The sequence below is a fragment of the Canis lupus genome, chromosome 4 (genome assembly GCF_003254725.2).
Source record: "Canis lupus dingo isolate Sandy chromosome 4, ASM325472v2, whole genome shotgun sequence".
Lineage (NCBI taxonomy): Eukaryota > Metazoa > Chordata > Mammalia > Carnivora > Canidae > Canis > Canis lupus.
In genome coordinates, this window is record NC_064246.1 from 84,704,859 (window position 1) to 84,732,808 (window position 27,950).

General features: G+C 35.3%; 1 protein-coding gene and 1 pseudogene across 6 annotated transcripts in view; both read left to right on the top strand.

The window, feature by feature from the left end:
• Positions 1 to 11,869, top strand: part of LOC112652711 (F-actin-capping protein subunit alpha-1-like) — an 88,473-nt pseudogene extending 76,604 nt beyond the window's left edge.
• CDH18 (cadherin 18) overlaps positions 1 to 27,950 on the top strand; it is a 953,252-nt gene that overhangs the window by 321,330 nt on the left and 603,972 nt on the right. The gene's annotated exons all lie outside the window — the stretch shown is intronic.

The window sequence follows — 27,950 nt, forward strand, 5'->3', positions numbered from 1 at the left end:
CACAAGTCTAATCATATCCATTATGAGTTTTTTTTTAATTTCCAAGTGTCCTTATTTATTAAAATAAGAAATGGAGAGAAGCCAAAAATTCAAAAAGTGCAATACCAAAATAAGCTTATTTTAAAAGGAATTACTTGGAGTGCTTCTTATTATGGTAGCAGAGAAAATACAGTATTTCTGTTGGTTTTTAATATAAATTGATATTTTCTCAGGACACTGCAAACACTTTGAAAATTAACTTGCCAGAACCTCTTAGGCTGAAAAATTAATTCGTTTCCAAAAAAAATATGACAGAGTAATTTTTAGCTGGCAGATTTAGGGTTTTTCTCAACTAAAGGACTTTTCAAATCACCATTTTAATCTCTGAATTAAAATAACCACGTGAAGCAAGATAGGCCACATCTACCTTCTAAATTTATGTAAAGCATAGACTATATGTAAATATCTTCCAACACCCTTAACTCAGTATTTTACCCTCGTTCCAATTAGTTAGAGGTGAAGAATTTGTCCAGAATTTACTGAAAGACTGAAAGGTGAAAATTCACAGTTGGATTGTAACCCTATGGGAGAGTAAGAAAAGTAACTTCGAGAAAATTATTGAATCCGTGAAAATGTTATGGAAACTAAACATATATTCTTTCCATTTTCTTTAAAGAATGCACTCCTTGGAAGCAAGCCTTATTAAGGTGAAATAATTAGCTCAGTCAATGAGAAACAGAAAGCAATGGTTGATTCACATCTTTTTTTTTTTTAATTTTTTATTTATTTATGATAGTCACAGAGAGAGAGAGGCGCAGAGACACAGGCAGAGGGAGAAGCAGGCTCCATGCACCGGGAGCCCGACGTGGGATTCAATCCCGGGTCTCCAGGATCGTGCCCTGGGCCAAAGGCAGGCGCCAAACCGCTGCGCCACCCAGGGATCCCTGATTCACATCTTATGCTGCTAAAGGAATTATTTTTTATTAAACATAAGAAAAATGCAACCAGGTTTCTGAAAACGATTTTCAAAATAACCATTCCTAACTGTTTAGCAGATAAATCCCCAAAACTCAGTGGCTTACATAGTTGCTCTAACCTAGCAGAGTCCCGGGAAGTTGGCAGGTAGGATTCACTTCATGGAGTCATCCAGGATCTCATGTTATGCTGTGACTCTTCTATGTTTATCAGAAAACTTTGAGATCAGTCCTGCATCTGCATCCTCTAGTGGCTGAGTAGAGAGCAGGAGGGGGTTGGGGAGTGGGGGAGATGAAGACACACTCTCTCTTAAATTGCCCCAGAATGGTAGTGACATTTTCTACTCACACCCCAATCATGAGAAATAGTTAAAAGTCCTGTAAGGATGTCAGTGTGTATGAGTTTAGATGTAAGCCCAGGAAGGGCTTGGGGAGCCAGTAGCCCATCTTGGCAACACTGAAAAACCAGTCGGAAAGGAATACACATTCAAGCCTAACAGGATCAATGGGCCCTTCGATGATGACTAGCCAGTGACACAAATCTTAACTGGAAGAAAAAGTAACAGTAATATCACCCAAAATAAAAACTTAATTTAACATTTAACCTTCAGGAACAGCAGGAGGCAGCAAGATAGTTGGGTTGTAGGATCATAACTTTTAGTGCAGACTCATGTGTAGTGTGGTAGTAGGACTAGAGCTTGAACAGGTGACTTACGTTGCCTTATTTCCCCCTCCTTTTTCTCTTCTTCTTTCTCCTTGTTGTATTTAATACTTTTATTTATTTATTCATGAGAGACACAGAGAGGCAGAGACACAGGCAGAGGGAAAAGCAGGCTCCATGCAGAAAGTCCAGTGTGGCACTTGATCCCTGGACCCCAGGGTCACGCCCTGAGCCAAAGGCAGATGCTCAACCACTGAGCCACCCTGGTGTCCCTCCTTCTCCTTCTTACTTACAATGGGACCCAAATGTATCCATAGACAAATAATCCACTCTTCTATTTCTTTTTTTTTTTTCATGATTCTTATTTATCTTGAACTATTTATAGTATCTTGGTCACAAATTAATCCTACATAGTTTGTTAGAGATGCAAAAAGATTTTTCACTGACTTTCCAATGTTTCCTAGTCTATCTGTAAAAATAGAAAGAGGCTAATTTTAGTTTAAATGTGATGCTTGGGAGTCCTGGGTGGTTGAGCGTCTGCCTTCAGCTGTGGTTGTGATCCCTAGGTCCTGGGATTGAGTCCCGCATCAGGCTCCCATGCAGGGATCCTGCTTCTCCCTCTGCCTGTGTCTCTGCCTCTTTCTCTCTCTGTGTCTCTCATAAATAAATAAATAAATAAATAAATAAATAAATAAATAAATAAATGTGATGCTTGCTCATTGTAAAAAAACTAGTCAACAAAATGTAACAAAATACTATAAAAATGTGATAAAAGTCTTTTTATTTAAAGATTTTATTTTATTTATTCATGAGAGCCACACAGGCAGAGGAAGAAGTAGGCTCCATGCAGGGAGCCCGATGTAGACTTGATCCCGGGACTCCAGGATCTCGCCCTGGGCCAAAGGCAGGTGCTAAAACCACTGGGCCACCCAGGGATCCCCATAAATGTGATAAAAATCTTAAAAATGCTAATCCCATTATTCAGAGATTATTGCTATTTACTATTTTGGCAAACACTCATCTTTATATTCATCCATTTTTTTATTGTTAAAATGAGATCATTACAGTGTTTTGTACAGATTTTGTTTTTCCTTAGAAATACAGTGGAGGCGCACCTGGGTGGTTCCTATGGTTGAGCGTCTGCCTTTGGCTCTGGTTGTGATCCTGGAGTCCTGGGATTGAGTCTCATGTCGGGCTCCCTGCGGGGAGCCTACTTCTCTCTCTGCCTGTGTCTCTGCCTATCTCTGTGTCTCTCATGAATAAATGAATAAAATCCTTTTTTAAAAAAATATAGTTGATATATTTCTAGGTTAAGGAATATTAATCTATACTTTTGTATTGGTTGCATAGTGTTTCATTTCTCACAAGTCTTTAAATAAGCATGTTTGATTATGCTAACATTTATTCTGCCCAAAAGGAGTTTGGCAGTGTAGTAGTGGCTCAACAATGCATATTACACTGAATCGAAAGCATCTATTGGTCTTACAAATATCTAACCAAGGCTGAGAATAAAAGGACTTACATATGATTTTTTTACTATAATAATTTCATCTGCAGATCCTTATATAAATGAGCTACTAAATTGCACCTAATTTAAAATTAAGACACTCTTTTAAATAAGTTATTCTGAGAAGACAGCACTGATTGTGGTATATTTTGTTAATATATTAGAATTTCATTATTTAGGGCAGCCCGGGTGGCTCAGCGGTTTAGCGCCGCCTTCCGCCCAGGGCCTGATCCAGAGGTCCTGGGATTGAGCCTCGTATCAGGCTCCCTGCATGGAGCCTGCTTCTCCCTCTGCCTCTCTCTCTCTCTCTCTCTCTCTCTCTCTCTCTCTGTGTGTCTCTCATGAATAAATAAATGAAATCTTAAAAAAAAATTTCATTATTAAAAAAAAAGCGAACAATAAGTAAGATAAATCCTACATCCAAAGTGGCTGACATATTTTCATTCCCATTGGTCCCCAAACATAAATGGTTTGAGATAAACACAAATAGCTATAAGAACAATTGTTATAAAAAAGTCACATGGAAGAAAATCATGGGATAGCTCTTAATGGCTGAGCAGTGAACATCATCATCATGTACAACTGTAAGACTCAGGGAGTAATCCTAACACAGCACCTGAAACTGGTGGTTGTGGAGGTTGATAGCACTTGACGCTTCCAATGCCCAATGAATGCAGTAAGATAAAGGAAAGTCGCTAGTGCTCAAGTAGTGGAGGTATTTATGGGCATGAGCCCTAGAAACTAAGGAACCCCAGAGCTCTCCCAAGTCAAGCTGAGGAGGAGAATATCCCCAATTGGACCACATAGTGAGCAAAGAATTAGGATAGTTCAGATGAGATGGTTAATACCTCCAGAAGGTGAATCCTACTGTTTTAATCCACGGGAAAGGAGAAGACAGGGAACCTGAGGGTGATGACCCTAGAAAAGTGATATTGGTCCATTCCTTTCTCTTAGAAGTACTTGAAATTCATCTCATGCATCCCAGAGCAGTGAAAAAAGATTATGGCTTTGTCCTTTAAAAGCTACAGAAAAAAAGAAAAAGAAGGAAGAGATTAGCCTCTTACAAATGAAAAAGGTGCATTAGAAATTCATGTTAACAAGCACGTGAAAAATACAGCCTCATATTTTGAAATGAATGAAGAGAAATAAAGGAAATGACAGAAGTCATGAGCCAACAACATAGATCAGAAGTATACAATAAAAATCAGAGAAAATAAAAACATGAAAACAGAAGTAAATGAACTTAGGTAAAAATTAGAAGGGAGACACCTGGGTGGCTAAGTTGGTAGAGCATCCCACTCTTGACCACAGGTCTTGATCTTAGGGTTGTGAGTTCAAATTCTGCATTGGGCATGGAGCCTACTTTAAAAAAAAGGAATTAGAATGAAGATAAAACCAAATACACATAATATACCTCTCTGAAGAAGAAAATGAAATAAATGGAATAGAACAAATACTAAAAAGTATAATCCAAGAAAATTCCTGGAATCAACAACAAATAAAAAGATGTGAAACTACATAATGACAGAGCACTATGCGTTTCTTGGGAGGTTACACTAGTGTTTCCAGCACGAAGACACATTCAAGTAAAATACTTAGACTTGAAGTAAAAGTAAAAGTTCCTGGAAGCATCTAGACTAGAGTATGGAAGTTTTGGGGTTCAAATTCAAACTAAGATGGAGACTAGCCAAGAAAATGAATATTTATGTTTTAATTAGAGAAACAACATGAACATGATTGGACATGTAATATTAGATCAAGGAATTCCTGGGGATTTGGGGGAGAGTAAGTTTCTGATGCTACCTATGTTGGGAAAGAGGGATTCTTGCCATTTGTGAATATTTCAGGCACACTGAAATATTCACAACAAATTAATATGCTGTTACCATTTGCCTCAAATTTACCCAGGAGTAAGTGGTGTGTAGATACAATAATACCGGCCGTGGGTTGAATATTATTAAAGCGGAGTGGTGGATCCATAGGAGCTCATTACACTCTTTTATTTTATTTTATTTTATTTGCAATATATATTTTTAAAGTATTCCCTACAAAAACTATTTTTTTTCAGAAATGGATTGTTTTTCTTTACTACTTTAAAATGGTTTTCCCATAGCCTATATTTGGATTTAGACTTTCCAATGTATTGAATTTAATTTCTCCACATCATAAATTACTTTTGCACATTGAATCATGTTCTTAGTCAAAATTCTCCATTTCAGTTCTGTCCCCGAAAGTTTTAGCCACCACTACCTAAATTGATCTCCTTAAACAAATTACTATTTTCTCTCAATTCAAGCTATTCAGAATGAATGAAAATATTCTTAAAGTAGGTCTGTATATATAACCCCATTCATCTTAGTGAGGAAAATGTATAGTATTTTTTAATTGATTATCTGGTTTAAGCAAGAGAAACCAAGAAATAATTTATTTGTCTAGATTCCCAAACTGTGCTTATGGGTTTTTTTTTGTAATAATCTATCTTTTTTTTTTAATAATCTATCATTTTTGTTCAATTTATAGGCACTTTTGTTGTTGTTCCCAGTAATCTGATCTACATAATCTAATCAGTGATACTTTAAAATGCAAACCTGACCATGTCACCTTCCTGCTGGAAACTCCTCCAGGGCTTCGTATTTTCCTGCTTATAAAGACAGAGCTGTTTACTGTACTATGTTCTCTACCCTCTCAGACCCCTTCAGCCTCCTCTTTCCCATCCTCCAGCATCATGCTTTCCTTTTGGTTGATCTCCCTCCATTACAGCGCAAGGCCTCCTGCCTGGACTGCTTCCTGCAGGCTTTCATTTACTTAATTCTTGGTCTCATATGTCAGTCACACTTAAAATTCTGTCATTTAAAGGAAATGGATCCCAGGACTCTTTAGAAACATAATCTCAAAGACACTTCAAAATTGCAATCTGTAGAGTCCACAAATGATTTTTTAAAGGAATACGGTACAATCACAAGTGGAACCAAAGAAGAATAGCGTTAGCAATGGTAACGGAATAGGATAAAAGCAAGCATTGAGAAGTACGAACTGCCAATGCAGCCTGCCACTACGAAAAATCTTAAATGGCTTAGAGTCTAAGCTCAGAGAGCAGAGGTTTATACGATGCTGTTGATATAGAAGTTTCCAGCAAACTTGATTGGCCTTAGGTGAAAGCACATGTAATAAATCCAGCAGTCATGGTGTGGTAATAAGCAATTTTTATTCAACATTTCCGTTCTCCTATGTAAAGATGAAAATTGAATCAAAATATTCAGAGAAGTGTGAATGTTTCTGTATTTGTTTATTTATCAAGCTAAACCATTTTAACTGCATCCTTGATAATATTTTCTACCAATTTGTTACTGGGCTATTAAAATAGAATTTTGTACATTCACCCCTTTTACACTTAGAAGTTCACTTTTATTTTAATTTGAGCAAGATATAGATGATTATAAAAAGAAATATATAAGTGTATAAGCAAAACTTAATGGAAATATAACACTAAAATAATTTATTTAAAAATATTCATTGTTTAATACTCAAGTTATCAAACTGTTGGATATAAGCAGCAGAGTTTAAAGAAATATACTTTTCAGTTCTTTTGGGTATAAAAAAATACCGGCCATTCTGATTTCATTCATTACAAACTTCTCTTGTTCAATTAAAAGTTAATAAACCTGGAATTCCATATTTTGCCAACATATTACTGAATTTGTTACCTAAATGACTTGTATAATATTCAATAACAGAGAGGATGACTTTTAGAATGGGTAAAATGCATGAGGCTAAGCAAACTTTGAAAAGGATCAGGAGCTAATTTAACTTAAAATATCCTGAGTAATTTAGAGTGACACTTAACAAAATCTTTCTGCTTGTACAATTGAAAGAATTGGCCCGTAAGGTAGGAGCTGAAGAACAGCCAGTATTATTAATGCTACCCAAGGAACTACTTTCTTGACTTCAAATGGAACAAATTTCATTGAAAAGTTTCGATGCACTCCACAGAATATAATTCAAATTAAGGTCCTCTTCCTGGTTTGAGAATCTCTTAGAAATGTAAAAAAATTCCTGCCTCTATTAATAAAAGATAAAAAGTATAGTGCAACTTTCCATTTTATTAATATTTGTGTCATTTAAAAGTCGTCCAGAATATGCTTTTGGAAAGCCAAATGTGTATATATACCACACACCAGACATACACCAGTTTAGTAACTGTTTTATAATATAATCTTATTTTGTATAGTCTATCACTTCAAATTTGATCCTGTATCTTAGAGAATCATCTATAGGTGTTTGATCATGCATATTGAATTTATCCAATGATATCTGCCTCTCACAAATACTATTTATCTGAAAACATAATTACATAAATTTGAGAATTTTGCAACGTGTTCAATAATAATTTTTCCATTTTCCATTAATTTACAGAACACATTTATTTCCTTGATTGGTTCACTTTAAGCTCTGTTGTGATTATAATTAGCTGTATATTAAAGTGTGCTACACTTTGGCAAGTTGGACCAATATTGATAGACTCAGGAAAAACAAATTGCTATAAATTTTTATACATGTACAAAATACCTCATTGATTTTTAAGGATTTATTTATTTATTTACTTATTTGAGAAAGAGAGAGAGAGGGAGCATGAATGAGGTTAGGGGCAGAGAGAGAGTTAGAGAAGCAGCCTCCCTGAAGAGCTGGGAGCCAGCCATGGGGCTCAGTCTCACAACCCTGAGGTCATGACCTGAGCCGGAATCACGACTTGATTGCTTAATGCACTGAGCCACTCAGGAGTCCCCTCATTGAATTTTGGAAGTCACATTGTTCATCGTTTGACAATTTTAAAAACATTATTTCTAATCAGCACTGCTATGGCAAACGTCCTTGCCTTGTGTAGCAATTTTAATGTTATTATCTTAAAACAATGGGTAAAGGATCTTGCAGTTTCGTCAAAAGAAATAGAAACATATGTGAAATTAGCTTAGAAACCTCAAGAAAATCATATATATATGTGTGATATATATATATGATATATATGATATATATATCCCTTAATTTATAAACATAGAATTTATTTATAATCCTAAAAATGCTTTAATGTTAATAGTGATAACAGTCCACTAAAATATTGATCATGATAATTTCCTATACAGAAATAAAACATCTCATACATTTATTTACCTTGAAAAATAAATGACTAGTTTCTCCCCAATATTTGGTAACACACTGTCTACAACAAATGAGAACTCGCCATCCCTTATCTGTCCATTCAAAATATACTAGTGTGTTCTGAGCTACGTATTTGTTGTTGGCCGTCCCAGATCCACACCCCAGGTTTGTAAACTCAGCTCTCTGGCCCAGGAAGCTGACCTATATGGGCTACGCCCTTGCTGTGTATCTGTTGCTTTGTCATTTGATCTCCCTGGCAGAGGATCCCGGGGAGAAAGCGGAGTGAGAGCAGAGTGTCCCTACCCACCACCACTTGAGGTTGCCTCTTTGTGGCTCTATTCTTGACCCATGTATCCAGCTCCACTCAAAGGGGGCTTCCTTGTGTGACTTTCTCTACCTTGTTCCCTTGGGCCTGGGAGTAGTGGCAGCCTCTTGATCACATGATCACATGACTCTTTGTAATAAAAAAAAAAAAAAAAAAAGTCTTTTGCAATACATTCTGTTTGAATGATCCCAACTTTAGGTGTCTCATCAGTGTCCTGCTTCGGCCGGCCTAAAGCTACTGTCTACCACGCACCCGGTGTGGTTAATGTCAAGACAGTTCTCTTTTATCCGTTTATTTATTTATTCATTATGCATGTATTCTTATTTATTCATCCATTCACTCATTTATTTTAAATTTTAAGTGGAACAAATACCTCTTGATTTCTTTTCTTGCATCTTTATGTAAAATTAGTTCTAAAGGCATCAATCTCTGTGCTTCTCTCACACCACTCATCTCAAATATTCAAAATATCAATCTATAAAAGCAAAAAAAAAAATCTGTAAAAGCAAAAACCACAAGAAGTTCCAGGAATTTGGAAATTTAAGATATGAGAGGATATTTTGTCATGGTATTCTCCTTTCCATGTGAGAGTAGAGCATGTCCTTTGTGTATAAACTCAACAGTGAAATACAGAGCATCTTCCCTCATTAAACACTGTTCAGATGTTTTTGACTAGAAATGTATTCATTATGATGATAATTTTCTAAAAACCAAATAATGTGAAATGCCAATGGGGATTGTTAAAAAGGGATTTTTGTATTTTTGTGTGTATGGTTCATAGTTACAACAATATAAAAAAATCATTCTTCAAGAAGAGTAAAAGAAGCTGTTTCCATCTCATTATTTTAAAAAATATTGTTATATAATATTTTAAAGGTAATTACAGGATGCTTTTAGGATTAAGAAACATTAAAAACATTTAAAAGCATTTAGACATAAATGGCTTTAAATATTTAAAACCTTGGGCATAAAAATTCAGGGGGCACTGGGGTGGCTCCGTCAGTTGAGTGTCTTGCCTTCGGCTTGGGATATGATCCCAGGATCCTGGGATCAGACCCCATGTTGCGCTCCCTGCTGGGTAGGGAGGCTGCTTCTCCCTGTCCTCCCTGCTCATGCTCTCTGTCACTACCTCTTCTCTCTCGTATAAATAAATAAAACATTTTAAAAATTCAAACTTGCTATTTGCAAAAATATTCCTTATTTATTCAATTTTTAAAAAATGTTATAACATTGATTCTAATTCTTGAAACAGACTATACATGATATTTATTTATTTTTTTTTAATTTTTATTTATTTATGATAGTCACAGAGAGAGAAAGAGAGAGAGGCAGAGACATAGGCAGAGAGAGAAGCAGGCTCCATGCACCGGAAGCCCAATGTGGGATTCGATCCTGGGTCTCCAGGATCGTGCCCTGGGCCAAAGGCAGGCGCCAAACCGCTGCACCACCCAGGGATCCCTATACATGATATTTATCATTTTATCATAATCCTATGAGATAAATGATAATACTTTATAAAGTTTCGATTAGAATTCAGGGACATAAAAAATATCCTAAATATAGAAGATTAGGACAATAAAAATATGAAACATAAGACTAGACTGTTACTTTTCTATTTCCTTCCTTCCCCTAACTTGAACTAGCTTCATCAAGACTTTTTGGATTTGAGATTGATTTTAAGTCCATTTACAATATAGGAGATGCTATGCCTGATTCTTTGAAATACTGGTGCCATTTAATTGCAGTTTTGTCTGAAAATAGTATCTTAGAAGACGTTTATCTTCCCTAAAGGAATTCTAACTGGGGCTTGCTTTGCTTCAAATGTTGACTTTACTATTCAAGGGCTCTTTATAAGTTTTCCCCATTTCTCCAGATACAATTATCATATATATAGAATTAATCAGTCAACTTCTTTCTCTCTCGTCTTACACATACACACACACAATGGTTCAAATACAGACAGGAAATATATTCTAGAGATTTTAGGATAATGGGTAAAATTATAGTTAAGGAGAATGAGGATGATGAGCAACTGAACACAAATATAATAATAGATGTTTTACAGAGGCTATTGGAGCAAATAAAACCAAGATTATTTTTGAGGAATATATCTTCTCTCCTGAAATAAAGAAATAAACTTTACTGCAAACATTAATATTAGACTGAATACTTTTCCCTTATTCTTGATTTATTCAAGCATTTAGTAAATGTTCAAGAAGCCTTTTGCTAAGGCATCATTGTCCGTAAAGTTTATTTGAACTTAAGTAAATTAAGTTATGACAGACACTGTCCTTTACTCATCTCTCTACCCTCAGAGTGTAGCCCATTCTGGGGAAAGTAATAGATACTCAGTTAAGTGTCTATTATTAAGTTAACTATTGACACATATACTATACAATGAGGTTAATATCCTTAAGGAGTAAGCACTTTCTTTCTAAAAGTAAGAAATTCAAGAGCAGCCCAATCCCACCAACTTGGAAAATCTGGTGTCATAGGAAAAGAAGGTGCACAAAGCTGCTGAAATCCTCACTCATGCATCCCCAGGGGAATTTAATGATGTGTTCGAGGATGTCCGGCTACTACTTCAAAATGACAATCTACTTAGTGAAAGGGCAGCACATGCATTTGCACCAGTTCATGGCTGAGAAGATAGAAGGATATGAAGATCAAGTCTTACTTAGAGAACACAGTGACCTGAGTACTAGCAGGTTTTGAGATCCAAGAAACATTTCCTTTAAGTTTGATCAGTTATGAAAGAAGCAAAAGACACCCACACAGCCGGGGGGCATGGATGGAGGTAGGAAGTCTTAGAGAGAGTCCTGTGACCGTGATTTAAGGGTCTCTGTGAAAGGTCATTACTTCAATGGCTTCTGTACTCTTGATGCTAAAACTCTAGATGGGCAACAGACCATTGTCGGCTGTATCGAAAGCCACTAGTTTCTTTCTTTTTTTTTTTTTTTGAAAGCCACTAGTTTCGGTCTAAAGATTTCTGGAATGGTTGCTGGTCATCAGCATGGAAGTTCACCCTCACAGCACCGACAGCCTAGATCGCTGGAGCACCTGACAGATTCTCTGGTGTGAAGATGGCGATGTTCAGTTGATTAGTCAGAAAGATGTAGGGGATTTAGTGACTGTTTCGAATGAAGTCCAAACTGCCAAGGAGTTGATGAAAATCATAGAGCATGCAGAAAATGAGTACCGGACAGTGACTAGTGACAACTATCAAACTGTCAGACACTATATTCAAGGCTTTGGGCCATATCGACTGAAACAAGACTGGTGAAGAAATGCAGAATAAGTACGAATGTAAGGACTCTTCAGTACGTGGGATAAAAGGATTCAACATGTGGTCATATGATGAGCAAGTGATTTATAAACAATAGCGATAGTTTTCCAGGGTTTTTGTTAACAGATTTTCTAGCCTCATGGAATACTCTATCCCACCTCATGGAATCCGGTAGCACTGCCTTGGTTCTCTTGTGTTCTCTGCCTTGTAATTTTCTGTTTTCACTATATCTACTTGTCACTTTTTAAAAATTCTGCTACATTTAATGATAAAGAGAGAGATGTATTATCCTGAGTTGTTTTACTGTCAAAAAACTTTCCTCGCCTCGAAGTCCTGTTACCATATAGGTGGTTAACATGCTCAGTACTCTTTTACCCTGTCCTTCAGGGTGCCTGTGGTATGTCAGTGATTTTTACTCAACATCAACCACTAAAGAAGCTACTCTATAAACTAGCTGAATGGAAGACACACTCATCCTTCTCCCTCCAATGGCTTTGATCATCATTTATAACCTCTCATAACTGGTGGCATCTGGGTCACACAGTCGGTTAAATGACTGACTCTTGATTTCAGCTCAGGTCATGACCTGAGGGTCGTGAGATGGAGCCCCGTGTGGAGCTCTGTGATGGGTGGCAAGGAGCCTGCTTACCTTTCTCTCTCTCTCCCTCTCCCTCTGCCTCTCCCCTTGCACATGCACCCTCTCTCTCTCTCTCCCTCCCTCTATGTCTCTCTCTCTCTCTCTCTCAAAAAAAAAAAAATATAGACATCTCATAACTATAGTTTTCAAAAGTTTAGATTGAGCTTCTCAAGTCCATTTATGGGAACAAAGGAAGTTTTCTGGAAATTCCATTACAGCAAACTTCTCTGGGGAATTTGTATTCAAAAATCCAGGGCCTTAAACCACATTCCCTGTACATGAAAGTGTTTGCTTTCTTCTCTTTTCTCATTGTCTCTTTCCCATCGAGTACCATTACACTTATAGATCTCGAGCTGTATTGGTATAAGAGTTTTACCCATTTATTATTATTATGTTTTTATTATCCAAGAACTACTGACATACTAGGGATATAGTAGAGTATGAAATTTGAAAAATGCAGATGTTGAAGCAATAATAGGTATCTCGTGTTTTAATACGTTGTGGTGGGATTGTGCTATAAGCAAATGAATCAAATAGCTGTAAATTACAAACTAAAACTGAAGATGAACCAAAGTGAAAGGGGTACATTCCAGGCCATATCTTTGTACGGTAACCTGTTATTTTAGGGAATACTAGTGGTTTGTTCTAAGTAGGATATAAAACTTGTTCCAGATCACTCTTCCTCAGGCCTGCCTGCCGAAAACTCAAATGTAGCTCTGATGTAGCAATTCTTCCCAGGTATATTGGCAGGTATATGTGTGATCTCAGCATACACAGGCGACAGAGTTATGATATGATAACTGCTAATGGTCAATTTATTTATATTGTTTACATTTCCATGAGCAGGCCTTAAGGGAAGGTCAGTTTAAAACAAAAAAGCAAAGAATAAAACAAAACTATAAAAAAAAAAACAACAACAGTGTCTTCCTACCTATCTCCAAATACATGTCAAAAAAGAAGAGGTTTGGGATCCCTGGGTGGCGCAGCGGTTTAGCGCCTGCCTTTGGCCCAGGGCGCGATCCTGGAGACCCGGGATCGAATCCCATGTCAGGCTCCCGGTGCATGGAGCCTGCTTCTCCCTCTGCCTGTGTCTCTGCCTCTCTCTCTCTCTGTGTGTGACTATCATAAATAAATGAAAAAAAAAAAAAAAAAAAAAAGAAGAGGTTTGTGCTTCAGCTTTGTTTTTGTTCAGTAATATAGTCAAGCAATTTGGTTTCCAAGTGACCCTTGAGCTGTGGAAGCATTTTTTTTATTTCAAATAAAATGTATTTGCATTAAAAAATAAAAGTAAGAAATGCATTTAACAAATCACAATAATATAGAACAAATAATGGAGAACGTTCCTTTCAAATATTTCTAATGTGCTTCCCATTTTCATTGACCTTGGTTTTTCCTAAAACAATTTCTCCCTAGTCAATTCACTTATCTAGGGTAGATTTAAATTGCATGTCAAAAACTCTTTATTCCTCAAATCACTTTTGGTTCAAAGGATGTAAAGGCAGTTAAATTTTGAACATGTTCATTGTTGTATTACATTTTCCTTTCACTGGGGAAGAAATCAGGAGGAAGAAAGGCAGTGGTAATTGAAAGAATGGAACACATGAGGCTTACATTGTGTTCATAAAGTCATCAATACAAAGAACAAAGTTCTTATCTCTTAGCTCAATTTGGAAGAAGACTTTGTGTGGAAATAGTTAAGTGATTTGGAGTCATTTTGTGTGTGTGTGTGTGATAGTTAAATTTAATGTTATCAAAGAATCACATCTAAGCAAAAATTGTTGCGCATTATCTTAATATTCTTTAAGAATGGTTCTGCTCCAAGACTAATTTACTCAAACCTAACTAGTTTATTTTATCTGCCAGGATGCAGAGCTGATACCAGAAGATGAAAAACTTTTCTCTTCAATAGCCATTTAAGAAACCCTGGGTAAATTAGAAAGGTTTTCTGGAAATTAGCTCCTTTTCAAGTAAGAAAAAAAAAAATGGTTCTATACTGCAAGGAATTATTGATATTTTCTTCTAATTAGAAGTGTTTTTACAAGCTAAGATTCCCCAGAAAGAAGACATGCTACAGTCCAGCCAGGGCTCAAATGCTATCTCCTCCACTCAATACCTGTGCAACCATCCATATATTCATTAACATTTTGGACCCTGGAAAGGAGGAAATAGTTATTAACTGTTGGATTATTCATAAGTATGAGTGAATCCATTAGTACTTTTCAATAAATGTGACTTCTATTATCAGTACTAAGTATTGTGTACATAATAAGCCTTTTATAAATACCACAAATGATTTAGCTACTACCAATGCCTCACAGTTATGTAATATGGTATCTTTCACACATATTAAAACAAAAAGTCCACATTCAAAAAGGTGATTTTCTTAAAATATCAAACTTTTATATTAAATATGCACTTTAAATTTATTTCATGGGGTGTTGTATGTTTGCACAACAATATATTTACCTGAGGATACTTTATTCCTTGTTTTCAATATATTTTCTGCTTTGTGATTTCTGATCTTTATACTCACCTCATGCTTTTCACTCAGTATCAATTGATTGTTGGATGATTGGATGATTGTTGATCAGTCTCTATATAAATGCACATTTACTATTGAGAGGTCAGGCAAGATGGGAAATTAGAAATCCCCATGGGACTGGCAAAATGTATTCCATGGTGATTTCTCTCTCTCTCTCTCTCTCTCTCTCTCTCTCTTTAAGGTTCTATTTATTGATTGATGAGATACACAGAAAGAGACGCAGAGACACAGGCAGAGGGAGACACAGGCTCTTCACAGGGAGCTCAATGTGGGTCTCGATCCCGGGACCCCAGGATCACGCCCTGGGCTGAAGGCAGGCACTTCACCACTGAGCCACCCAGGTGAACCTCCATGGTGATTTCTATAAGAACAGATATGGAGAAACACAAAAGCAGGATTGAAGTCGTTTAAAAGTGCATGAAAAAAATATATTTTTTAATAGAAAAAATTATCTTCAACAAGCAAGCAGGAATAAATGGAGGCAATTTTAGATTGAAAGAGACATAAGAGATATAATACATAGAAATATGAACATTAAAAAATAAAAAATAAATAAAAAAAGAAATATGAACATTGATTCTGTTTCAAATAAGCTACAAAAAGTCAGTTTTTGAGATGACATGTTCATTTTCAAATGAACATGATATTAGATGATATGAAACAGTTTTAATACTGTGATGCATGGAAAGGATACTGTGGTGATGCAAGGAAAGCTCCATAGTTTTACAAGACGCTTATAAAAATATATAGGGTAAAGTGATATAAAGTCAGGGATTTTCTTTAAAATACCTCAAGTAATGTTGTAAAATCTTTATAACAATTGAATCTAAGTAAATACTCTGTTGAAAATTATTCTTTTTTCTTTTATATAAGCCCTTAAAATAAAATTTGATTTAGAAACATTTTTAAAAGAAGTAATCTTCTCCTGTTTCCAGCATAAGGCTGGAATATATACATGACCATCTCCTACTGAAAAGTATTTTAAAAACCTGTATAGAATCTTAAAAATTAAATAAATAAGAACAAATAAATAAAAGTAAACCAACTTTGTAATTTCATTAAGGAGCTAAAAATTAATAACTAACTAACTAACTAACTAAATAAATAAATAAATAAATACATAAATACATAAATAAATAAATAAATATTCCTGAGACCAAAAACTAATTTAAAACAAGAAAGAAGAAAGAGAGGTAAATAGCATTTTAAGAACAAGCTACTTGCCCTAAGGACATTGTAAAATAAAACCTACGGAAATTGAACTTCATTGTTTATGTATTTCTGGGACTGGCTCAAGGTGGTAAGCCTTCTAGTGGAACTTCTAAATACAATTGGGACTTCAAATGACTATAACTTTAGGGTAAGTGTGCACTAAACATCAGGTCACTTTCTCTCAACTCTTGCTGAATTAAAAAAGCAAAAAATAATAATAATAACAAAAAACAATTTCCTTCAAAATGAAGAGCAAAGTGGGAAGAAAAAGCTTTCCCTGAGAATTAATAATGATAAGCTAGCCTTAAGAGTTTTTCATTCTGAAATCAGACAATATGGTTGGTTGAAAAAAATAATCATGTCCAAAACAAATACAAGTCATTTGAAGGAAGTCTACATACTCGACACAATCCCCATGGGTAAAGTTCCATGGAAAATAAGCTTATAGTTAAAAAATCACAAAACACACAAGGAAATAAGTGAAAGACAGTAGAAACAATGGGACATTGAATAGCACTCAAAAAAGAGACCTGAAATTGAATTTTTAAAACTGAATTTTAGTTAAATATTTTTACTATTTATAAGTAACAGAAAGTAATAGAAACATGAATACATTACAATTAAGTAGCACTAGAGACTCATACATTGCTTGTCCCTCTAGACCATACTTCACAGTATCCAGGCCTTGTTTAGCCGTCTCCCACATTGACTCTGAGTTTGGCAATTTTTTTTTTTTTTTTTTTTTTGCTTTGATGGATAGAAAAATGGCAAGCATAAAGGTAAATATGTGATAAGCGCATGCACATTGGGGCATGTTCTCTAGAAACGTTCCCTTTTAGAAATTAGCCTTCATGCTACCAAATATCTTAGGAAATACTACTATATCAAGAGAGAAAACACAGAGTCAGGGAGTTCGAGAGACCATCACAGATGTACTAGCACCAGCCAAGCATCTGGATAAGTGTAGCCGTGTAGATGACCTTAACTATGGCACGTGTCACAAAAAATTAATATACCAATATTATTTTACAGCTGGGGTAGACAAACTTTTTCTCTAAGGGTGGCAAATGTTTTAGGCTTTGTGGGTCATACAATTTCTGTTCCAATAACTCAATTCTATCTTTTAATCTTTTATTCTATTCTTTCCTCTTTTAACAAGAGGCCATGGACAGTAAGCGAATGAACATAGTTGTGTTTTAATAAAACTTTATTAATGGGCACGAGAAGTTTAGTTTTATATCATTTGCACATGTCACACATATAAAATATTCTGTGTTATAACTATTTAAGAATCAGAACACCTGCCTTGGTGCAGCGGTAGACCAAATTAGGCCTTGCATCTAATTTGGCTTTCAGGTTGTAGTTTTCTGACACTTGTTGTAAGCAACTGCATTTCACATTGATTTGGTACAACATCAACAGGTGACAAACAGAAATTCTTACTGGAAGTTGGCTCCTGCTCTAAAGAACTTTGCTTGTTACCTCAGGCACATTAGCCCTTTATTCTAGAATCAGTTCTATTCAGGCCTTTTTTTTCCATATCCATCATCCAGTTCGTGGTTTTACCTTCTTTCCTAAGGTATAAACCAAATTGATTTAAATATTTTTTCACATGACTGGGACAAAACAAACTATTATTAATTATTTTACACAGTATTTATTATTAATTATTTTACACAGTATTTACAAATTGTAATTCCATACCTACTTAGAATATTTTGTGTAAAAAAAAAGCTTTGGTCATTGAGACATTAGCAAGCATAGACAGGGAAATATATGATAGGCACTTGCACATCAGGGTATGTACGATTTTAATTATAAAACAAGGCATAATTTTACCCACCAGTAAATAAAAATAATAGTTGCAAGTTTTATTATTAGGTCCAATAAATAATAATTTTTCCATCTTCCTAAGAAAGCTATCTGAATCCCTAGATATCTCTTGATGGTTTGATTTTCCATCCTAGGTAGAATTTTTCTTGGCTTAATCTTTGAATTATAGAATCAGGCTCAGACAAGCACTGTGACATCCTCTTGGTAGTTCCCATAAAAATGCAACCATCATACTCTGACCCTAATTCTTGAACAGTTAGTTCGTTTTTGTAGAAATAGCCAAGGATTTGTATATAACTGAAAAGAAATAAAATATTTCTGTTTGAAGTATAGAGGCCATATTTTAGTATCTAAAATTAGGGTTTTCTTTCCATTTTAAGATACTGATTTTTCTTTGAAAGATACCTGTGGTAGGTTTGTTGAGATAGACTTCTCCTCTGGCTGCGTCCTTCAGATCTTTGATAGCAGAGCTAAAGGAGTTTGTTTTCTGGTGTCTCATCTGTGAGGGGCTCTACATATCTATGAAACCCTTACTGAAGAGTCTCTATTTTGAAGTTATTTTTATCTGTTAATACAATAGATATAGTTTAAGGATTAATCTCCAGAGCTTTTCTTATAGGTTTTTATTGAGTTTAAATGTGGCTTCTTGTATAAACTGTAAACCAGAACGCTTCAGTTGAGAGGAGACTTCTTTTTTCTCTTTTAATTTGTTTTCTTAATCATTTTTTTTCTTTTTTTTCTTAATCATTTTTAAAAGAAAGCTTGGTTGCAAGTTTAAAGGGATGTAAAAGTGTCAAACTTATCTACCATGATATTTTTAGATTTGCTAAAATGTTTATTAAACATAGGTTTAGGGTTATGCCAATAAAACATGTGCACTGATTATTTCTCTATATTTTTAAGTAGGAATTTCAAGGGAATAGCATGAATAATTTTAGTCATCTATACCAGTGAGTGATTATGCTTCTACACAAGTGGTAAATGAAATAGTGATGAACTGTGTGACTATCAAATTGAAATAAGATTCTTGTTGAAAGGTTAGGATTAAACTGTAATATGGCTGCCCCGTAGGCAGTCAGCAGAGGAAGTGATTTGGAGTTAGAAGTCAGTTTGCCTTAATCATAATCAACTTTTAGGAACTAAAGGCAAAGGGAGTCAGATTCCTCAGAATATAATAAAACAGTTTGCTAATTAAATAATAGAACTTATGCTCAAAGTCCGTTAAATCTATCTAATTAAATAATAGAAATTATGCTCATAGTCCGTTAAATCTATCTCTATTATCCCATGCTCTCCAATCTCTTTTAGGTAGAATAAACTTCCTCCACTAACTTGAGTGTTAGAAGAAACACTCCTGAGGGATTTTACCTTGATTGATGGGGAGCTCTGTTTCATGAGAATCACTCTTTGGTTATAGCACAAGAGGATGAAATACTAAAATTACTGGCACTTGCTGTTAGCTGATTCCACATAGATAGAATCCAGAAATTGTATACAGTAAACCTCTTTCTATTGGCGTGAATTACATTTTCTAAAACACAAATTTTCAAATTAGAGTCAGTATATTGGATTGGTCCACTGGCTTAGTCCAAGCTTTCCTGACTCCTAAGTAAGTAGGGATTTTTTTTTTTTTTTTTTCTCCCAGGTCCTCACTCCCAGGGGTGAATTTTCCTCATATTGGTAGGACATCAGTTTGGTTTTTTAGAACCCTGTCTTCTCCCATCTTTAATGATCTTCAAACATTCCAGTGCTCTGGTATCCCAATTCTTCCTTACTATTTTTTCTTCGGTCTTTGATGTATATTACCAGTTATGGTATTCTCTCCAGGTGGACATTTCAGACTGGCAGTAAATCATTGGCAAATAGACAAACCATAGATAGATAGATAGATAGATAGATATAGATAGATAGATAGAGATAGAGATATGTATGTATAGATATACATAGGTTTAGGGTTATATAATTATATATTTAATAATTTATATGTATATAAATTCCCTAATGTCAAGTAACTATAACACAATAAAATCTTGTAAGTTCTTCAAGACTGATTTCCTCTTGGCAAATTTCCCATTAATGATATTTCTATTCCTTCTTCTGTTTTGAGCTGCAACACCAAAAGTTATTCCCCATCTGTTATCTGATCTTTTTTCAACTCTAGGCCGTAGATGAGAGACGGACATGCTATGTAATTGTTAAGTGTTGGAATAGGAAAAAAAATCATGGATAATAATCTGATTAATGTAATATGTTCTTTTACTAAAGGGTTCAAAGTGTTATTTGGCTAAACAGAAATGCAAAGTTATATAGGGAAATTAGCATACAAGATTTTAAAATCTCATTAGAATGCTAAGCCATTTTTAGCAGATACTATGGCATTATTTCCATAACATATATATACCCGAGTGGAAAAAAAATTCACCTGATAGTAACTCTGCTTTAATTTTTATAGTTGTTGCCATTATAACAAAATCAGAATCATTTTATTCTTTTCTTGCCCAGAGCTCCTTGCTAAAATGTAGACTGTCAAATATTGATGCAAGTATTTTTTTTATCAACATGCCTATTCTAACCACTCTAGTCCTCTTGTACATTGCATAACTAAAATTTTGCAAAACCCAAGGTAATCTTTGTTAATTATAAAGAATAACTCAAGCTTACATAGCCTTCAAAGCATATAAATGGTAAAGAGCAAGTCAGAAAACCCTCTTCCAGAAATCAACGTCCATGTAGCTATAGATGCTGAATTTTATTTAACTGGTGTAAAAACACCACATATTCAACAATAACAAAACAAGTGATCAGAGATATCAAATAGCTATATATAAGAGACACAAACATTTAAGTGACATTCATTAATACTGGATTCTTCCTAAGTCTCTCATATCCCATTGGACATTCTAATTACAGAGAAATCGTGCTTAAATTCTTTAAAACAAAGATACCATTCTCCATATGCTTTTATCTAGTGAATATTTGTATCTATGTTAGATTTATTGGCATTTTGAGTTTCTGTAGTCATTTTTTTCCACATGCTTCATCCCAAACTTGTTTTATTCTCCTTTTTAATGGGCTATAATTAAATTAACACATTTTATGACCCATGATGAGAAATAGAGCAAAATGTAAAGTAGGCCTAATATATTTTAAAAGAAAAAATACAGACTTTAACCAAAAAACAAAATCTAAACTTCTTTTTTTTTAAGATTTTATTTATTTATTCCTGAGAGACAGAGAGAGAGAGAAAGAGAGAGAGAGAGAGAGGAGAGAGGCAGAGACACTGGCAGAGGGAGAAGCAGACTCCCTCTGGGGAGCCCAATGCAGGACTCCATCCCAGGACCCAGGGTCACACCCTGAGCCGAAGGCAGACCCTCAACCACTGAGCCACCCAGGCGTCCCAACAAAGTCTAAACTTAACATACTTATGTCAGCTTGGCATAGAGTTTTCTCTAGAAGGTAAATGGAAAGTAAGTCCTGGGTTCTTTGCATAATTTTAACACATTTTGTAAACATGTAAAAGAAAATTAGCATTAAAGTTATCATTTTAGATATTTAGAATTTTACTTAGAACAAATGGAGGCACAGATATAGTTGGACCATCTTAAATAGCATTCAAATAACATAGATAATAACTAGGAAGTAAGCAATGTTTTCCTTATAGAAAACAACTCTTACAAGGACAAAGATTATTAATGAATGATGGCTTTTCAACAAAACCTGGAGAACATGGAGTTGCTAGCCAAGTGTATAACGCTAAGTAGTGGAATCAGCAAATACAACATCTGTGACTTGTTTTCAGAAGAGCAAGGAGACCTTGATGACTGAGTGGAATGAACACAGGGTCCAGGCAGTAAATCCGGCTGGATTCAGGGTGTTAATGGGGCCACATAATGAAAGGTCTTGGAGAACTTAATAAGGGTTTTGGCTTTTAGCAGGAGTGAGAAAGGAAATCCATGTGGCTTTTTTGGAAAGGTGTAACATGTTTGGACTTCATTTTAACAGGATTATTCTTGAAGAGGAAATTAGAAGAGGACAGAAGCTGTATCAGGAAAAGGTTTTTTTGGAGGTTGTCACCAAAGAGAAAGTTATAGGGGTTTAAACAGGGTGTTGGAAATAGAAGTAGTTAGAAGTGATAAATTACAAATATATTTTCCAAGTAGAGCCAACAAAATTCTCGGGTGGATTAAATGTTACTCCAGTTTTTGTTTCATTTTGTCTCCGAAAGCAATTGGAAAGGAGGAATGATATTGTAGTTTGTGGGCAGACTGTCAGGTTCTTAAATAAAAAGAAAGACACAGTGTTAGATTTTGGTACTTATCCCACAGGTGTCAATGATGAAAGTGAATCTAATATGATGGCTTTATTTTTAAATATGTCTCTAGTAAGATGTTGACAGGTTATTAAAAAGAAGAAAAGGCAGGGAAGCTCTCGAAGGCTATAGAAGGAAAATAATTTACATAGGAAGATGAGGATTTGACAATCAATATTGACAAATATATTACAACATATATTCAGTACCAGGTGCTTTTCCAGGCATCAGAGATTATAGCCATCAACCATAGAGAGAAAATTAACTCTCTCCGATATCAACTGTACTGACAGCAATGATTGTCATTCATGGAAGAGGGTAAGTTATGATAGCATTCTCTAATCTTGCACACCTCAGGTTGACAGGGTGTGTGTGTGTGTGTGTGTGTGTGTGTGTGTTTAAAACACCACATGTTGTCTACCCCTGGAACTAATAATACATATATGTTAACTAACTTGAATTTAAACTTTTAAAACAACTTTTTAAAAAAATTTTATTTATTTATCCATGAGTGACACAGAGAGAGGCAGAGACACAGGCAGAGGCTGTGCTCACCCTCACTCTCCCTAACTTATCATCCAGCTGTCATCCCAACTGCCAGCCCTGCTGACCAACAGCTGTCCTCCGTCTTCTAGACACCTGGCAGGTTAGACAACAGCCTCCCAAAGATCCCTCCACCTGCTTTCCCTCTACAGCCCCACCTCACCAGCTAGATGTGCCTGACTTCTCAGATGGGCTGGCTGGTGACTCCTCTGGTCTTCCACAGCCCCTCCCAGACCTTTGCATCCCCATCTCCTCCCACAATTGTGAAAGGCCTAATTCTTACCAAAAAACAAAACAAAACAAAACAAAAAACTCCCATGGGAAGCCTGATGTGGATCTTGGTCCCAGGATCCCAACCTGAGCCAAAGGTAGACACTCAATCACTGAACCACCAAGGCATCCCCAAAACCAAAACCTCTGTTTTATTTTGATCAGTGGAGCTCCCCTCTACATGTTAGATAAGATGCTGCTCAATTGTAAATCACCCAATAAGCCAATTAAATCTTCAGTTTTAAAAAAAAAAAATGGTGTATCGTATGAAAACAAGTTATCCAATTGCTCTCCTCCCCCCAAATTCATAGATTGATGCCCTAATCTCCAATGTGGCTATATTTAGAATAGGGCCTTTATGTTGATAAACAAGATTAAATGAAATCCTAAGAAGAGGAAGAGACGTCGGAAACCTCTTTCCCCTGCACATGCACAAAGGAAATGTGAGAACAGAAGGTAGAGAAAAGACAGTCTTTTGCAAGCCAGGAAGAGATGTCTCCCCAGAAGCCAACCCTGCAAGCTCCTTGATCTGGGACCTCCAGCTTTCAGAGCTGTGGGACAATAAAACGTTGTCTAGACCATACAGTCCTGTTATGTACGCGTCCTGTGACGGCAGCCTGAGAAGACAACACACAACCTCAACATTCTGTGTTACACCATCACTAGTTTATTCTCTTTTGCTTCTCTGTCCTGTGATCAGTTAGTGTTTGATGCGCACAAGAGAAAATAAAGTGGTAAAGTTAGAGGATGTGAAGTTAATGCAGGGATTTAGGTTCTTACATAAATATTGGAATAGCTGGAGAAGACAGGCTCCAAGCTTGACCGTATGGATACTCTCTCTCTGAACAGCATCTAGAATTGTCCTGCCAAAGGAGCTGCTATTTTTTTTCTTGTTAATACATCTTTTATTACAGATGTCTCAGCTAAGAGCCCAGAAGGAGAGAGGAAAAATTATTTTTCTTCCCCAACACACTCATAACTTTAGCAACAGAGCCTGATACATAGGGTACGCTCAGTAAAATGTTAGCAAACAGAGAATACCGATGCGGGCTTGAGCCACTTGTGTGTTTTGCCTGGGGAAGCTGCATTTTTGAGCCATTTAGACACCAAAGAATCTGGAAACTGCTGACTCACAAGAGCAATGAAGGCTGTTGACTCTAAGATCTCTCTCCCTTCAGGATGTCCCAGATTCCTTGTTGAATTCTTTTGGCTCCCAAACTACGCTGGAACTCCTAAGATTCTTAGTAGCAATCTGGAGGCCCAGATTTGAAATAGTCTTTACCTAGATTCTGAACTCGGGGGTCATATAATTGTCCTGATCGTCAAAGAGCACCCAGAACCCGAGTTCCAAGGAGATCATTTATTTTTTTTCATTATTTATTTATTTATTTATTTATTTATTTATTTATATTTATTTATTTATTTATTTATTTATTTATTTTTTGAAGGAGATCATTTAAACCCCAGATGCAAGAAGTGTGACAGTACAGCTTGTGGATTTCTAGGCTTCGGAGTCCACGAGAGTAGATTTGGAGGTCAAAATAGACTGTGGCGTGCCATCCCACCACATCTACCTGCTAATTAGGAAACTGAAGTATTAATTACGAAATGAAAAGCACTCTTGATTAATAGTTAATTTCCTGATAGAAATTTTTGGTAGATGACCAGAGGCAAGGTGATGTTTGGATAGCAGAGAACAAATTGCAGACAGGTTTGTTCATAATAATGCTCCTTGTTTTCATATTTAACACTCTCATGAGATAAGTGACAGATAGGTCAGGAGACCACTCTTTGTGAGGATACTTGGGGGATTTCTATCACTGCTTTGGTTTCCTACTGTTTAATTTCAAGAAAGTCATTTCTTATTAAGATCTGTTCAAGTGTTAAAGCCTAAGGGAAATTGCTGAATTAAATAAATCAAAATGAATAAATCGCCACCTTGGGTAGCTTTTCAATTGATCGTCACGGAAGTGTTGTAACTCTTCAATAACCTTTGTGATAGTTTTAAAAGAAATAATATGAATTAATATGCCTTTTCTATACATGAAAATAAAACTACTCCAAGCTTAATAGATGTTCTAATTTTGACTTTTTCCCTCTATTGAGTGAATTTTTTTTTCCAGGTATTTTTACTCTGAACCTTAAGCAGCAGGCAACCTATGGATGGACTCCAGGGCTCTGTGGATTATATGAAATTGTGAAAAAAAAAAAAAAAGAAAGAAAGAAATTGTGTGCATTGTTTAGTGTAAGTTGATTTTCTAGGCAGAAGAGTATAGCATTTGTTAGATCATATTTTGACCTCTATAGCCCAAAAGACTTAACAATCACAGACGTATACAAATATATTAAAATATTTCACCCCTTATTTGCAACAAACGACTCATGTTTGTGCAACTGTTTGCTCTATCGAAGTCAGTTAAGAGGAAACAACTTTCTTCTGAGCAAAATTAATTAGCCCATGGGGTGCTGCAACTGTATGAGGCCAATGTCTTGGCCTCATAAACGACATTCTCCAACTGAGTTAACTGGTACATGGTAGTGATCTCAATGCAGTACTAATCTCTTTAGAACTATCTTGTGTTTATTAAGTGCATTTTTACCTTTAATTTAATTTACATGAGAATTTCACTGGAATATGATTTTTTCCAGAAACTAAGAATTAGTCCTCAGTGAGGTGATAACTTCTTATCTTCTTTTAACAAGCTTTTTATTTTTTGTGGGAATTGAGATTGGGCAATAGATTGTAAGGATTAACCGGCTGAAAAATGCAATACTCATTCTGCAGCCATAAGAGAGAAATTTAATCTTTAAGTCTACGAGGAAAGTGCTTCAGAATTCAACACAATTTGCTTTATTTCTGATACTAGACTCTGTAAAGCAATGCACAATATAATGAAGACAATTATGAAGTTCAAAGAATGCTAAAACTGGGAATACACTGTATTAAAGGAATTTATCTCTTCATAGTGTTTTAATTGGCTTCGGAATGAATATATAAAGTTTCTCACTTACTCAAAAGGGTTCTCAACATTAAGATTTGTTTGATTCTAATCTTTTATTTAACTTCTAGTTCCACACACAGTGTAACATTTCTTGAGTAATTTTTAAGAGTAAATACACATTAATTACCAGTCTGAATATGTTTCCTAGAGTTAATGACTATTAATAAACTTGCTCATTGCTGACATTTATAAAATATTTCTCATTACTGATTTTGAACTCATGTGATAACTTGTATTTCTAGTGATGGTTCTCCTCAGATCATTTCCTTTATTATTTATGAATTTTTGTTTGTTTATGGATTTTGATAATTTAAAATATTATTTTTTCATTCTCATTCATAAATTATTGAAAATGTAAAGAGACTTTTAAAATCCCTTTCAGTAGAACCTGTTGATTATGAAGACAGAATGTAGTCCTCAAAAAACAAAAACCTGCATACAAGAAAATAAAATTTATGAAATCAAACCCGACCAGAACTAAAAGCACAACAGGATAACGATTTGAGGGATGACTGGGTGGCTCAGTGGTTGAGCATCTGCATTCAGCTCAAGGTGTGATCCCAGAGTCCTGGGATTGAGTCCTGCACTGGGCTCCACACAGGGAGTCTGCTTCTCCCTCTGCCTACGTCTTTGCCTCCCCCCACCCTCTCTCTCTCTCTCTCTCTCTCTCTCTCTCTCTATATATATATATATATATATATATATCCCTTGAATAAATAAATAAAATCTTAAGAAAAAAGAATGATGATTTGGGGAGACCTTCTGTCTTTAGGCAATATGTTTCTTTCAAAGTACATTACAGTTTAGAAAAATCATCAAGCTGCAAAAGTTTAAGCATGCATTTTGATTATCAAGATTACAAGATTTGAGTTAGATATTTCCTTGGAGATGCATTATGGATTTCTCTACTATAAGCTCTTACCCATGGTCAACCATTAAGTCTTTATATAAATATTTTTAATATGCAACTAACTATATAAAATATAAAACTTAAAGAATTATTACAGGGAAAAGACAAAGATTGTTACCCTTGTAAGCACTACCTAGACCAAGAAATAAAGCTATGACAGCCACCTCTAAATCTATGCCTAGTGCTCCATCCTAATGACAGCCCCTCTTGTCTCCAAATGCAAACACTATTTTGACTATAATCATGTCCTTCTATTTCTTTATGTCTACCCTAATATATTAGGGAATGTGAATCTCTATTTAAAAAAAAAAAACTAGTTTCAATGTATTATGTCTCAGATTTTAGAAGCCTTTTTCTTATAATAATCTCAAAATCTGCCTTTCCCTTACTACTAAGATTTGCTCCAATATCCTAGAAATACATGATTAGACTATTATTTTCCCCTTAACACGAGTTTCAAGTAACTGAGAAGGTATCACAACATTCCAATAATCTTCTGCAAGTTAAACATAAACATAAACTTAGTTTTCAAACTAGAGTCTCCAAACCATTTTCATGAAAATCACCCATAGAACTAGTTTAAAATATCTATTCTTAGATTTATTCCAAATTTACTCAAGAAAAAAAAAAAAAAAAAAAAAAAAAAAAGCTCCAAGGCAGGATATAGTCATCAACCATTTTTAGCCAGCTTCCCAGGTAATTGCAAATTTACTTCTAGAGTATTATGTGTGGGCAACTCTGAATTGTAATAAAGATAGAAGAGATGCACATGAAATCAATTGAGGGACTTCATTATCTTCTTTACG